Here is a 16,765-nt window from a genome sequence, read left to right on the forward strand (position 1 = left end):
AGCTAAGTTTCACTTGTATTTGATGAGTAATTATACTTGTTATTATGTGGCTTTAATGGTTGTTCTATCATTGGTATCTATGTATGGGTCTTATCACATTTTAATTAATGAATTTCTGGTTAATGAATGCATGACCAATTGGTGTTATGACAACTATTGTGAGAGGGCATTGGTCCTTCTTGTTAAACCTCAGATAAGTTTCAGATCCTTATGTTCAGATATGCATTTATGACTTGTAGGTTGCATGTTTACCACGTGTTTGACGAAGTGTTTGTCCTCGTTGGGAGGGCTCAAGTCAAGTCCTTCTTCAAGTTTTTAGTTTAGAATCTTTTTTCTATGTTATTTATCATTTTTGGAAGTTTCACTAAGTTTTGGGAAGAGGCTTGAATCCTAGCCCAAAAAAAGAGCCCAGGATTTGGGGTCACTAACACATAACTGACTAGAAAAGTCCACAGTCATTGGGAAGCAGGCTTATGGGAGTGACTGGAGGCTTATAGTCACTTGGAGGCCTTGTCAAGGGAGTGACTGAGGCTCTAGGTTAGTGAAAAAGAGAGTTAGCTCAGGGGTTGGACACCTGGAGGGGTTGGGTATCTCCTGGAGGTCCTATAACACATGAGGGAAGTCAGTAAAGTCTTAAGTTATTGAATCCATTTCCTTAAGGTCATATACGAGGTTGAGTCTTATCATAGTGACCCTCAACTCATGTTTACCTCGGGAAAACCAGTGAAAGTGGGTAAATGTGGGAGGAGGCGGGTTACAATAGTTCACTACCACAAGAGATTGCATAGTTGGTTGCCTTAGTGAAGTGTGTAATTCACTACCACAAGGGAATGCATAGTTTTCTTCCACAATTGATTGTGCAACTACCTATCACAATGCGTTGCGTAGTTCACTCTAATAAGGAGTTGCACAGTGCATTGCCATAAGGAGTTACACAATCCTCATATCAAGGTTTGCAATTAGTGTCATCAAGGCATGCCTAAAGCTATCTTCGAAAATGTCCATTGTCTATCTCTAGAAGTTGGACAATTACTGTCGACAAGGACTGACAGTCATCATGAAGTGCCCAGTAGTTGTTTAAGGGAGTGCATAGTTAAGATATCACAAGTTAGGCATGCAGGAGTGAGAAGTGTTGACACTTAGTACTCAAAGAAGAAAACTTGAAACTAAGAGAAATAACAATAGGAGTGACCTTAATATCTTAAAATGACAATTCTCATTACCGAAGGGAGGCTCCAAAATCGAAGCATGAGAAAAAAATTGGAGGGGGATTGTAGCAGCTACAACACACCTCTATTCCTAGGGGCTTCTCTATACCAAGATATTAGTAAATCTGCAAAACCCTCCTTTTGGAGAAGCTTGATATGTTGAGGGTATGATAGACATACCATCTATTGACACCAAAATCTTCATACATTAACTAACACAGGCAGCTTGGAAAAGGATATTTGTAAGCTATTTCACATTATACGTAAATTTGAGGTTTTCTAGAATTATTTAGAATGTTTACCTTAGATCTATTTCATGCCTCAAGCATACTCCTTGCCCCTCACTGTTGCTTTATTCCTTGCACTTCAAATCTCCTCTTTACTCTAGCCTTTCATTTACAATTACTGGCGTTCCTCCTCTTCTACTTTTCTTTTTTTCTCCTCGCACTTCTTCTTTCTTACCTCATATTATCGATTTGATACCATATACTAATGTGCTTACCAATGTCTTATTTATACATGCATATTTGTGCTCTTGATGAGGCAGACTTGGCATAATTGGTTTTAATTGTAGTATTTGCTAAGTTGATATGAAAATAAGGCCGCCCCCTAATACACTATCCACATTAGGGTCTCTCCCTAACCTTTGACATCAATGATAACATTTTAACAATCAAAATCATCTATATTGGTGTTATGACTCTATTTTCCACTTCATTGTGTTGAGAGAGACCTTATCTCAGCTCACATCAGTTGTAGGTTGAATTTAATCTCCTTCACCCTTGTTTTTTCTCATTATGTGCTTCATCTTTCCTTTCCCCTTATCATTATGTGTATCATCGCTCCACCCTTGTGCACAACTTTTCATGGAATTCTAAAACTACATATGATGCCTTTGTTCATGGAGTGATGATGACTCAAAGTTCTAGAATTTTGATTTCCTAAGATGATCAGCTCGAATGAAGGTGTCATGAATTTCATTAGGGTCGATTATTATATAATTTTCCTAATTCATGTCGGCCCTAGGTGACTAAATACATCCTCCTAGATCTAGGAATAGCCTATATAACCAAACCCTCTCAAGGGTGGAAGGAGAGGAAATAGATAGTATATAGTACTATTATGCTATAGAATTATCACTAGGATACCATTCCATAATGCATAGATGTTCCCAATCTATGTTTGTGAGTCGGGGAAGGATTGAAATCGAGGAACCAGGGAGGAACACCTCGTTTCCAAGGTAATTTGTATTTGTTGACCAAGTCTAGTATTTCTTTTGCCTTCAATACCTTACAAATTGTTAAACTTCAAACTTCATTTCCCTCTTACTCTTCAAAAAAATTACAAATTGTTCTGCAAGATGTCCTTCCTTGAATTCATCCTCATCATCTACTTCTTCTTCTATTTTTGAGTTGCTTCCTTTGGATTCTCTAACTTTATCACCATATTCAAACTCTTTTGTTCTTCTCCTAAGTCCTTTCAATTTTTGTTCACTACCATTTAACTATATTTTCTCTTAATTATTCTCCCATGGCTATGTCATCTTCTTTGAACCTTCATCCAACTTAGCTCACTCATACAAAGATTATAACATTTATCTAATATGAGTTGGCACAATAAAGGGTCTGGCATGCCCAATTTTTGTTCCAATGATTTGTAAGAATGTGGTTAAATTAGAATGCACTATGACAACAATCAAGAATTCTATATCTCACAACAATGTAGGAAAAATTCACAATAAGTCCCAATGACATCATTTATACATTCTTATTGAGAGTCAAAAATACCTATACAAATTTCAGATTGCTCTCTTGGTGTTATACTTGGCTCTTCACTATATCAATAACAAACTTCCTAATTATTAAACCATTTGCTAATTGACATTAAAGAATGTGGTCGTATTTATTCTTTATTGGTTTACTATCCAACTTCCATGAGCTCTTCACCTTTCTTCTTATGATTTTGTGTTCCTCTTTTATTGCTCAAATATGCATTTTAATCTTCACTTACCTCACCTTTGTTGGTTGTAATTGTTCATCTTCTTTGGGGTACCATGGAAATGCCCATGCCACAATTATTGCCTATCATGGTCATCATTATCTGCACTTCCTTTGGAATATCATGTACTTATTTCCATTGTGCTTGAACTTCACAATGCACTTCTCTATCATAATTGCACTTCTTTTGGCAGAATTCACTTCTTCATTCGACACACTTATTCTTCTGGCATACTTCCTTGTGTCACACTTGCTTGTCACATATTTGTACTTAACTTTCTGTTGCACCCTCAAAATTATGTTGCTGAAACATGGGGGATAACCACCTGATCCAAACCTTAAGACAACTCCTTTTCTATTTAAAGTGGTGGCTCCGACTGGGGATAATGGGACGAGTTTCCCAATGTGGGTTTTAAGATGAGAGTGGGTGGTTCATGAGTGTTTGCAATAGAATAATGATAATCTAAGTGAACTATTCTATGATGCAATTCTCTAACTAACTTATTCTAATATAAACTCGGATATTCTTGTATGGTATGTGATCTACAAAGATATCTATTTAACATGTGATAATAAAGATTGAACACAATTAAACAGAGATGATAACGTAAAAGATAATTCCTTTGACTAAATAGTTAGTCAAATAAATTTATAAAATATATCACATATATGATGACTTATATATGAAAATCACAATTCTAGCTAGGCATCATACAAAAGTGCAATTAACGCTTAACAGAAACAATAAATCTCACATATAATTCATGAAAGTAAAGTTTTTCCACTAATTAAATGTAAACAAAATCAATCATACAAGATAATAGTACCATATGTGTGAAGTCCTGCTCATTTGACAAATGACATAGACCAACTTCTTTCTCCAAATCAAATTGTCTCCCAAGAATACAAAAGTGCATCAGCAAAGGAAGTAGTTTGATATCTAAAAGAAATGATCATGTTCCATAATTTCACCAAAGCATTTACAAACTTACAACAGTGCATTCTTTGCAAATGTTTTTGATAAAATTCTGGACCCTTCTCTAAATACATGACAAGGGTATAAATACTATTCTAACTAATGTGCAAAAATAGATTATACAAAATTTGAGGAGGTTTCAAACAACCTTCCTTCTAACTAGGTAACTAACTCCAAAAATAAACAGAGGCTAAATAAACAAAACTAAGAGGACGACTTGTTGTCTGCCAGCTTTTCCTTTAAATCGCAAATATCGTTCATCGGTTGAATTTGAGGAGGTGCCTCGAAATGTGTCCTAAGCTATCCTGTGAAGATCACATCGGTGAGCGGTGTCAGTGTTCGTTAAATCGTATGAAGGGAACAGTTTAGAGTCATAATCTGGTTGTGTGGCTTAACAAGATACTTCCAATACAACTCCCAGTTGGTCATGGTTAGTTTTGTAATTGCCTCTCTTTGACTCTCTGCCTTTTCTTGCCAACATTTATACAGAGCATTTAAATTAGGCATTTCTTTCGTATTGCCTTATTTAATGACATTGGTGGCGAACAAGATGTGATTCATTGCCTTAATGATATTCTTTGATACCCCGGCTACCCTTGTGATTGCTAGCTCGACCTATTTGATTCTTACATCCCAATCCGTGAAGAGAATGTCTTTATGAGTTTCCTCAATCTCTGGTAGATTGGATTTCCTTCCATCTTCTATTTCCTGCCATTTGATGAACTCAGAGATTCTAGTGTTTAAATCATTAAACTCCTTTCTCTGGTCGATTGCCTTATCTATCAGCTAGTCGCTAGTATTCATATAGGGAGTAATGTGTGACATCTTATGGCAGAAATACTCCAGTTGTTTCACCAGAAGGGAATTTAATTCCAGGGCCTCTTTAATAAAATCTTCAATAGTGGTAACATTCTTGTATCTTTCCATGGATTGCTGCATTTCTTGGAGTTCAATGTTTTTGGCTGATATATCGGCTTCATGGCTTATTTTCAGGACCTCCATGTCTTGCTGCAATTGTGTGAGCTCCTCAGCCACCTGCCTATTTGTGCTTACTTTCTCTGTCTCGAGCTCTTGTTCGAGCTGCGCAATCCTCTCCTCTTTTTCCCTTAGTAAAGTAGAGACCTCAGTAGCCTTGTCCATAGTGGCTAATGCATATGCTCCTGTGAACTATGATAGTCTAGTCAAGTTCTCAGCCGGATTGAAAGGAATGTCCTTCCAAACAACATCCATCGACTCCTTTCTAGGTGGGAATTCGGGTGTATCTACTGTTCTCCTTTTTCTTTGCCTTCTAACTACAGCCTTGTGGAGAGGGCTATATAATACATCAAGTGGAGGTATTTTAGTTACTTTCAGAAAATTTTCTGATGTGGGCAAAGCAGAGATAATTTCAATATGCTGGGATGTTGTCGCTTGTTCCTCCATAGGCTTGGACTATTCGCCGATAGACTTGGGCTCTATATCCTTATGAACATGTAGAGGAGTTTTAAATTCCTCTGTTTCTTGGGTATTTGAGGCTTTGGGAGTGCCTTGCAATTTCTGATTAAACTGATCCCACTCTTGCTCCAAACTACTGCTTTTGGCCTCTAAATTGATCTCTGTATTCGGGGTTCTCATCACTTGTTTCTCAGCTAACTTCCTGTTGGACTTAGCTGTGTTGTCTGCGTCTTGGGGTTTCCCTGTGTATGATGTCTTCTCATTGTTTACCTAAGACTCTACTTGAGAGTTAGGACCTCCACTATCAACAGTGACACTTGGTGTAGACTTATCCTCGGGCTTTAGTAGATGCATTGGGATCATTTAGAGCCTCCGATTTCTGAATTCCTGGAATCTTTGAAAATCTTCGGGTTTCAGATTCGCCTTTTCCCATTCGAACGCTTGTTCGAAGGATACAAACGACCGTAAAAAATCCTCAAAATAATTATCTTCATGGTTGTATGGCTTGAGCTTTACTCCAATAGTGACATTATATGTCACTTTGTTTGGATCAAATTGCCTCTTAGGCAATGAATGAAGCCTGAGGGCTTCCATACGTGTTGATTCATTAGTAGCATGAACAAAATTCGCTAAATTAAAAGAATCGCATTTGACAGGGAAATTGGGCTATAATGACTTATTGCCATCTTTGAGAACTTTAGTCAGGCCCCTTCCCACAGTCTGGTAGGCAATATCTCTTGCTATTAACTTATCAAAAACATATAAAGGAAGGATGTGTGGATCGGTTGTGCTACCAAAAACCCTAATGTAGGTGAAGCATTCTTCAATGAAATACTTGCCGACAATAAGCAGGTCTGCTGCGACTTCTTGGGAAAACCTAGGGGCTTTCTTATTGAAAATTATTTGATGTAGGGGAAACACAACAACATGAAATATCTTATATAAGTGAGGTATGTAATGTGATTCCCATATTTGTTTATGACTGAGATGGATTGGGTAGGGGTCCTGTAAGGTCCATTTCCAACCCATGGTTGGAAATGTCGTGCAAAAACAGATAACATCCATAATGTAGGCACTAAAATAGAATGGAGGGAGGTTATCTGAAGAGGAGGCTTTCTTCTATCGATATTCGGTAATGGTGGTGGATAGGTTGTCAGATAGGATGGAGGGCCAATTCATGATATGGGAATTAACACAAGCATCAATCAGATCTATCCATTCTATTGAAAACTTAGTATTATTGGGTAGCCCATACAATCTACATAACATGGTTGCCGCATAGTTGTATGGGTTTGCCAAAGAGACTATAGAATACATACTTGATTTGTCATATTTGAATTTGTTGTCCAACATTATCCAACTCTAAATTAGCTTGAATGGGTATGGGTTCTTCTTTGCGAAGTTAGCCACAAATGTGTTGTCATAGATATCCTATGGGTCAGGTATGTGGTACATTTTCTTTAATTCCTCTACTCTGAACGACCCTATGAGCTCCATTCTTGAATTCTTGAACTGCCTATCTTCAATGATAAGGTTTTCAATCACCCACCTGATCATATCCATGTATGGGAGGATTTTAGCTCTTGCTCCTATCCTGTGAAGGAAAGAACACGAAGCATCTCTGTATTGAAGTCCTGAAGGCCTTGTTGAGTCATTTGTTGCTCTCATGACAATGATTTAGGGTGCTCGTCCTCTAGCCTATTGTAAATCACCTCCCAAGTTGTTGCGCCTACGGAAGCATCACAAACTGTATCAGCGAAGATAGGAGCCATCTCTGTAAACTCGGTTTCAACAACGATCTGCTTGCTATGTTTTTGCATCACCTTTCTTAGTGACATGTCTTTTGTAGCTTTCTTGAAATAGACAAGATATATCAGCGCATACGACATCAGGTAATTAAGATTGAAAGCTTCTCTGAAATGACTTTGGATTGTGAGAAAGGTTTTAATGAGATACTCGATTGTAACTACCCATAACCTAGAAAATGATTATCCTTCCTCGGGCCGCTAAATATTTATTAACCTATCAATTCGTTTGTTTTGGTATTTAAAACGTAATTATTTCACACGTTTTACCGCTCTTAATCGTGCATCGCAATCTTTAAATGGATATAGTATAGCGCTACCAGATTCATCACGTGAAATGCGATTGCGGATATCACGATATCGCATTTCGAAAATAGCTAATGGTCATTCTAATGGCATGGTTAAGTTTCTTGCGAACTCTGCGAAGTGCGAAATGCAATTGCGAAATGACAAGGTGTTGTTATCGGGTTATCGCAGCGGGAGACCTAATCGTAGATCGCAATTTTTTAAAGGTGTTTTAAGATAGCCATGCGAAAAAGTGTGATTTGTGATGTGGATTTCATCCTTAGTTCGTTTTGCGAGGTTTCGTTAGTTATTTTCTTAGAGTTAGGTATTATTATCCTAAGCCTAAAAATTTAAAAGGGTCCCCATTTATAACTCTAACCTTAACTATTGTTCTTTATAAATGGGGGGGGTTGTTTCGTAGTACAACACTTTCATACAGTGATGTTGTATCGTGTATCCAAAGTAACATCCTTGTCCTGAAATGTTTATTTTGGACCATTATCATTATTTGAATACAAAAAATGTATGCAATATCTCACTTTTAAATGTTTACACATGCAAAAACACATCTAAATTGTCCTTCTGCATATATGCATCTTCCATCTTGTTTGTCAAATTTATCCCTTATCAAGATGATAATGTCCATGTAACTTGCCATTTCTCATCACTTTTCACAACCCTTTAATTGCATGCCCATGTCCTATGTAAATATTGCAAATATATAGGGTAAATAATGATAAAATGAGTGCATGTTCTCATGCTTCCAATGAATGCAATTTCATTAGATGAGTTAAAGAAATACAAAATTGTATAATAAATGGCATAAAGATAAATTTAATACAAAAGTGTCTAAGAATAACAGATTGAAAGAAAATCATACTTAAATGCTCCAACCTCACCTCAAATAAAGTTTCTTCTCTATCTATAAATTATTTAAAAAAAAAAACTAAATGACAAAACAAAGAAATTTAGAGAGAATTTTTCTTTGACCAAATTTTTTTATGTTAAGTGTAATCAATAGGATACCAAGATTACTAATGATGTTAATACTAAGTGAAAGAAGATGCTAACTTAAATACTTGCATCTAGACTAACAAAAAATTTGGCACTTCTAATCTCTTGTAAATTATCTTAGTCTCACAATTGTTATGCATATAGTATTAATCACAATACACATTCCCGAAACAATGTTAACACACATAGACAATTCAAAAGAGGAGTAATGATATGGATCAAAATTCCAACATAGGGATATACCATTGTTACAAAATGGTCTGCAACATCACAAAGATAACAACCACTTGCCAAAGATCACATCAATTTGAAAATTTACACCTTAAAACCAATTTCTAGATTGAAAAAACTTTTGGTATGAGTAATACCTTATAAACCATCATTGTCTGAAATTATTGTGTATGTGGAATTTTTCATAGCAAATAAACAAGGTTGACAATGTTAACACATATTGTAGAAGCCCAAAATTGTCTCTTTTTGACAACCTTCTTACACTCCATCCTCATTCTTTTTTACCCTAATAACTCTAATTGAGCATCAGTTTACAAGGTTCATGGTAATAGCAGGTACTTAAACTTATTTTATTTCATAGGTTTCATTGTGCTTTATTATTTAACTCAATATTTGCATAAGCTAATGCATTGCACCAATAATGACTAATTCTGCAGCATAGTCGAAGGTTCGATGGGTTCTGAAACTCCAACCGAGGAATGAGACATATGGGCAGGTAGCTAATAGCTATCATAATGATATTTACCTATCTTCATGACCTGGATCGATCATAAGAACATCGTATAAGCCCAATCAACACACAAGTCAACCAACAAAGAAGGAGCTGAAGGCGAACCAGGCAAGCGAGAGGATGAATGGAAACAAGTATTTAGCCTCATGATTTGCTTCTCCGATATAAAATCATGAGGAAATCATGAGATATTATCTTCTTATGTTATTTTTAGTCTTTTTCGACTAGGATAGGCCCGTAAGTATCTAAAACAGTTATTGATAGAGGTTATAAATCTACCTCTCGAAATGATAAACAACAATTTTGCATATTGTTTTGTAAACTTTGTTTACAGTTATAAAAACTTTGTTTTGTTTGATACCTTTGTTGTGTGTTATCTCAATGTGTATATAATCCTTTGAAGAAGTTGTATTGTTACCTACATCTCGCAAGAGGGCCCCATGGAGTTGTAAGGTTTTATCGTTTTAATTAATATTTCAATTCTGCATTTTATATAGTGTTTAATTAGTTCATCTAACTGTCCAGTTTCAATTTTGAATGAATGTTTAGGACTGAGTTGGAAGCAAGATTTGTTTAATCATTTTGTTGTAGGATGAATGAGTGAAGCCGAGATCAGGGAAAATTCTAAGAACCCCCCTAAATTTATATGTATAATAAATGGGTGGATCCCCATGATACATAGGAAAAATGGAAGGTGATTTTATCAATAATATAATATGTATATATAATTTTTTTGGCGAATCTCTCACTAGATTATATTATCTTGTAAAATCCTGGCGCATCTTTCACTGAATTATAAAATCTTGTAAGATCTTGGTAAATTTTTCACTGAATAATAAAACATTGTGAAGTCTTGGTGAATTTTTTGTTAAAGTATGAAAACATTTATGATAATAGGAAAACATATTCATTAAACTGTAATATACGAACTTACATGTTTGGAAGCTTCAGTGCGCGTGTTTGTCAAGGCTCTTACTAGACACTCTTGCATATCCCTCTATTAGTTTTGATAATATTCCACCACAAAGTTCTCATATGTCTTGATCTTACCACCACTTCTATCAAGGTAGGAGAGATTAATCTTTTCTCTACCACTTCTGTCAAGCTACGAGAGATTAATGTTTGCACAAATTTTGTTTTACTTTGCTCCCAACTTCTCTTTCCTTGAGTGTTTCCATAATTACCGTGTTGATTCCATATTAAACCAATTTCTCAAATGCCAGCCTAAATGTGACAAAGAACTTTCCTGCTTCTACAAATTTACAACGTCTTGCCTTCTATCCATTATTTTGACTTTAAGTTGGAAAAGCCCAAGGCTCAAAATTTGTTCTCTCTTTTGCTTGGCAATTCCCTACAAGCCCTTTTAGAATTTTTGATGATTATAGTTTTAACATTTATATTTTCATCTGTAGCAACCCTGGTGACATGGGGAATGTTTCAATTCACCCTTTTCAAAAGGGTTCAAATGTTAGAATTAGGCCTTGTTCATAGAGGACCAACAATTAAGCAGGAGGTAGATAGCCTGATCAAGAAACCCATTTTCAGTGATGAAAGTGCAAAATGTTTGTCAAACCTTATGTGAAAGAAAATGGTGATGTAACCATGTTGTTGGAGGGAATTGCAAAAGGGTTGAGCTTCATGAACATGATAGAGACAAGGGCAATTCATAATTGGGCCTACTTTTGTTCTGACTAGTTGAATAATCATTGTTTGTTTTAGATTCTAGAATCATGTTAGCTAGGTGAAAACTTCCATGTTCTACTCACTATGTAGTGATCTGCTATCTGATTCTCAAAGTATCAAATATATGGCTGATAATATAAGCCCATAATATCAAGTATAGCCAAAAAAATTTCATGTATGGAAAGTATAAATAAAATATTTTTTAGGAGGAGCATTGCTCCCAAATTACAAGGGGGTTACACTTCAAGAGATTATAGAGAAAATTTCCAAATACTAAGACTAAGAATTGTGACATTGTGTTAAATGATTTTTCATGTTTTATATCTCTGCTAGTTTACTGGTGCTCATGTAGCCCTGTCTTTTGGGATGATGCACTTAATAACATTAATTATTAGGTTAGGTTAGGATCACCACAAACTGGACAAAACTTACATTCAATTTTAGAACCAAGTATTGACTCATGGATGAGGCAAATTGGATTAAAGCAGATTAAATGTTATTTAGATACAATAATTCAAATTAAGATGTTTTCTTTGCACTTGAAGAATAGAGGCAAAATCTGATAAAAAAGACTAGCCACTCCCTGTATTCATTGTCACTTAATGAATGTTTTACAGATTCAGTACGAAGCACACACATCTCTACTCACTTTAGGAAAAAGTAGGAATTAATTCGTAAGGTGATTTAATTTGATGTCTTCCTTTGGTAAGTTTCCTTAATTTTTTCCTAAATAGGAGGTCATATTGAAATTCAAAGAGATGATATCTTGTCTTTTGTGACTCAAAGAAGGCTCATTGTCCAGGTCAATTAGTATTGTCAAAGTTGTGCTTTTCTCTTGGGGCCTAAAATCTAGTAGATTGGCTCAGCTTATTCCATTGATATGTGCAGGGGCATTTGTAGCAATGGCAATCATGGAACTCATAGATATTATGATTGCACCCAAAGGGTTGAAATTGACAATTGCTCCCTTTGGTGTTGTTTGTGTTGTGTTGTTTACTGCTCCAACCTCACCAACAGAACAGGTAGGCTTTAAACATTTATGATCCATTTTTCTATTTTGAGAAATATCTCAAAGAAAGTAGAAATCACAATTCCAAGAGTGATCTGATTAAACTCGGACTTAAACACTAGCTTTAAATTATTGTAAACATATTGAATTGCTCATGTAAAATCAGTACTATATTAAACCATCTAAAATAAGAAATAGACAATCAGACATCTTTTTGAGCATTTTGTAAATTTGACAACTTTCATTTTGAACTTCATATGTAGAAATTGCAAGCAACTAATTCACATTTCCACCCCATGTGCGGTAGGTTGTCTCAAAAAAATGTAATGTTTCATATTAAGAATTTCAATGGCTCCTATGCTTTGGATTTTATGTAAACCATTCGAGTCTTGCTTGCTTCTGCATTAATCGATTGATTCTTGACATCAACATCAGTCCTTTATCAGGTGGGTAGTTTTCTAGACCTTTCTCTCCAATTAGTTTATACTTATAATCTATTTCCAAATATTGGGTTTCCATATGTATAATGGATCACACGCAGAAGTTGTTGGCTTTAACTAAATTTAGGCATCTATAAATCACATGGGATTCTATCTTCACAAAACCTCCCAAATAATAGACATGAATTTAAAATATTGATATTTTTCGGTTAGGTGCCTCCTCGCTACTCAATCATTCCATTGCAGTTGTTTTTTGGCTTAATGACTACACCAACTTTTCCATGGCTTTTTTTCGGTTAGATGCCTCCTTGATGCCCAATCATTCCATAGCAGTTGTTTTTTTGCTTAATCACTTCAGCAACTTTTCCATGGTTGTTTTAGGCTGACATTGTAGGAAGCAGCAACCCACAACTTGATCTCCAACGGGTGCCCTGCATGAAAGGGGCATATGGCCTAGTGATACACTGGTTCGATATCAAGGTGTGATTGCTACCTATAACACTCCCTCTTAAGCCATGTTGGAAGGAGCAATCTCCATCTTGATATTGATCCAGCAAGGGTGCCCAGCAGGAAAGGGGCATGTAGCTACTTCCAAACGACATTGCATTTGATTGATATTGAATGCAACCACACACTTAAAAATAGATATGTGATTTTGTCCAATAAAATAATTAATTTAATGATGGTTGGTACCACAATATTCGGGTCTAAAGAATTTGGAATGTTAGAGTCTTCAACATGCTTGGAGAAGAGAATGCTCATTGCATGAAGTGAGTTAAGTCGTTTTTAAAACCCTGGGCAACTTCCATGTTGTCATCCCAATAGTTTAGAATATTCCTAGTTGATGTTTTCTTCTCTTTTTTTGTTGAGTTATCAAAGTTAGGACTTAAATGTTCTTCATGCTTATTAATAATCCGCATTCTCATGATTGCCTGAGAGAGGTCCACACTGGCTACTTACAAACATATATCCATTTATGATTTCGGTAACAGAAGTCCCAGAGACCCAAAGATGGATTAATCTTTGACTATCTATGTTTTTTCGTTTGGTAAATCCTTCTTGATTGGAGGGTACAAAACTCCTTATAATATCAAATTTACAGTTAGCAAACCTTTGTCTATGAAGTTGTGACTGGCGTATCTCTCAAAGATCTCAATTGAATCTGTGCACTTTTAATGCAAGAAATTGTTACATGCATGTTGTCATTTGTTTGGGAATTTTAGAATTGGTTGTTGAGGTTGTGCAGCACTTAGAGTGATTGCATTAGCTATTTTTTGCCCAGGTTGGGTTGCACGCAGTGTTTCCCTAACCGCATTTGTGGCATTCATGATATATTCTGGTTCTTTCCATCCTCGTGGTGTGTTTCCATTCATTTATCCCATTCTTGGAAATTGTATCTATACAATATCACATTACTTGGAATCAATTTCACTTAAACCTCAAACCTGTTGTTGCATTTTCAATCAAATTCGCTTCAATTTGTTGTAATTTCAATTTGATGTTGGGCTTGTGACACAAAGTTGATTTGATATCTTTATAAAATATCTAAATTTTGGAGCATTTTTTGCAGCTGTTGGAATGCCTATACTTTTCATTGATGGACCAAAGTTTCAACACCTGCAATGGTGGTACTCCATATTTCTTGGAGCAACGGGTTGCATTCTATTATGTTTGATGGTAAGTCTTGCCCTATCTTGAATGATTTCCTTGACTCTATATCAATAGTGATGCTCGTGTTGTTTCTACACCAGTGTAGATTCATCTTAACTCAAGATCTATTAAGCATTAAGAGCAATAAAAAAGAAACCAAGGTGCAAATTTCTCCATGCTTAAAGAACCAGAGTTGTTAAGATGTACTTATAACAATCTATAAGACTATAACTTGGAGTCTCCAAATAATCCCTGCTTTGTTTGAAATTTGTTTTCACAAAAATGATGTCCACACATAGATTTCTAATGTTTCAAACTAATGTATTGTCTATCTGATGGATTATTTATTTATGTAAATTAATGTGTCAAAAGAAAAGCATGGAACTATTGTCGTCTTGATTAGTTGCAGGTTGTATACCTTTTTTGGTAATTTTTGTGGGCTTCTAAAAAGTATGAAAGCATAACTTAATGAATTGAATTAATTCTTTCCATCTACAACAAGATGTTTCACTACCAAACTTCATGCAAATCATTATATTTATCTTTTTCCAACTATATTAACGACTCTGAAGTCACTACTTGGATAACATCTTGAGCCTTAGAATCTTATGGTTAAGAGCTCTTAACTATCTAAATCTGAAATGTTTCTCTAAACTATATTGATTTGGTTTTTCTATGCAACAAGAGCTGGTGAATTTCTTGAAAAAAAAATTACAACTTTTGAAGCGCTGATGTAATTCGAAAAGTTGGTATCTCCCTCGCCAAAAAAAGGGTTATAGCCCACAAAAATTACCAAAGTTTCGCCTGTAAATGAATATTTCTTTGGCAAAAATAAAAAATGGAAAATGCACCATAAATATGTTCATGGAGTGTCTTCTGAATTCTATTGTAGCAAGATAAAGCAACCCTTGCGCTCTTCTCATTAAATATGTAGCAGAAGGTGAAATTGCTTGATGAACGTTTATGTTGCACATTTAATGCAAGCAATTGTTACATGCACGTTTTCATTTGTTTGAAAATATTTAGAATTGGCAGTTGAGGTTGTGCGGCACTTGGAGTGACTGCATTAGCTGTGAGATGATGAATGTAACAATAAAATCTTAGAAGCCCAATTGATTGCAAATTTGTCATGTATACATGGAATATGTGCATGTGTAGAAGTATCTTAGTGAACACACTTTATGAAACTGAGTAATTGGGCCAATACCTGGGCCGTTGAAATGTATGGAATATTTCTTTCTAGCCTATATAAAATATCCATAGTCACACCACATAAAGTACTATAATAGCTTATATACAAGTTATCAATATTTCTCAACCGAAAATTCTTGTGATGAACAAAACGAGAGTCGTACATAATACAAATAAATAAGAGAGCCATACATAATTGCCAATAAATAAAATGGAAAACTCAACATCCAACACATCGGAATAGAATCTATTAATGCTAATCTAGGAAAGCACATAAATTCAAACAAAATTCAAATTCCAACATTATTCATCATTATAATCTACACTTGGAACCAAATCTTACCAACCTGGTTATCGTCACTGAAGCCCAACCTAAAATTTAATAAAGGACACTTTTGAGGCTGTGAGCACGTCATATCTCTAACTAATATTTTCAGTGCCAACACCAGGCAATGGAAATTGGCTAGCAAACGATTCAACCTGCTTTTTGAGATCAGAAATGCTATTTCGTAGCTGGAAATTGTCTGACTTAATAAATTTTATAAAGCCTTTTAATTTTTTACTTTGCACAGAGCCCTTAGCCTTAATGGCTATCTGCACCTCCCGTGGATAAAATATGCAACCTTAATAAATTCATCCTCAAGAAGCCCATGGGTGGTTAATGTAGGAGTCTATGCGAATACCACCAGGAACCATAGCACTTTTATCACCTGAAAATGTAAGGTCTGAAAGTAAGCTATATCATCCCATGGAGCAAGGAAAATCAATGACTCCCTTACATCTAAATATACAAAGCAAAAATTCATGTAACCTGGTACAGAATTCTTGTTGAGTGTGATAGAAGCAGCATCCAAAACGTTCTCTACTCTTGCACCATCAATGCCCTGTCCAAGACCATTAATATATACCATGTTGCATTCAACCAACTAAATCCAATAGAAATCAATATACAAGTAGGTTGTTTACTCCAACATATGAACAGAGGATCCTTACCAAGGGCCTCAAATCAACTAGAACTAGGTGATTGTCACTACCACCAGACACTAAATTGTAACCCAAATCCATTAGTCTCTTTGCAAGGGCTTGACAATTTTCTACAACTTCCTAAAACTATTTTACCTTTGATCATAAACAAAAGGCATTCACAAAATAATTCACATGCATGAATTTTACACAATCTTAGACATGTGAGAGTGCTACACCTCTACTTGATAAGCCTTGAACTCTGCAGCTACAACCTACTTTAAACAGCCAACCCTCCTATGGTATGGTTATGTGGTCCTCCCTAGAAATCCATAGATTATTTCATGTATGTTTTAGAAACACAATGA

At 35.5% G+C, this 16,765-nt stretch overlaps 1 pseudogene across 1 annotated transcript; it reads right to left on the reverse strand.

The window, feature by feature from the left end:
- Positions 1–16,073: 16,073 nt before the first annotated feature.
- LOC149226004 (serine hydroxymethyltransferase 3, chloroplastic pseudogene) lies at positions 16,074–16,545 on the reverse strand (annotated as a pseudogene). The gene is made up of 3 exons (XR_016248275.1): positions 16,428–16,545; positions 16,246–16,318; positions 16,074–16,144 (listed from the first exon to the last, which is right to left on the reverse strand). The product of XR_016248275.1 is annotated as a serine hydroxymethyltransferase 3, chloroplastic pseudogene (transcript).
- Positions 16,546–16,765: the final 220 nt, after the last annotated feature.

The sequence above is a fragment of the Pinus tabuliformis genome, chromosome J, assembly GCF_031772625.1.
Source record: "Pinus tabuliformis cultivar Carrire ecotype Pingquan chromosome J, CPIR1, whole genome shotgun sequence".
Lineage (NCBI taxonomy): Eukaryota > Viridiplantae > Streptophyta > Pinopsida > Pinales > Pinaceae > Pinus > Pinus tabuliformis.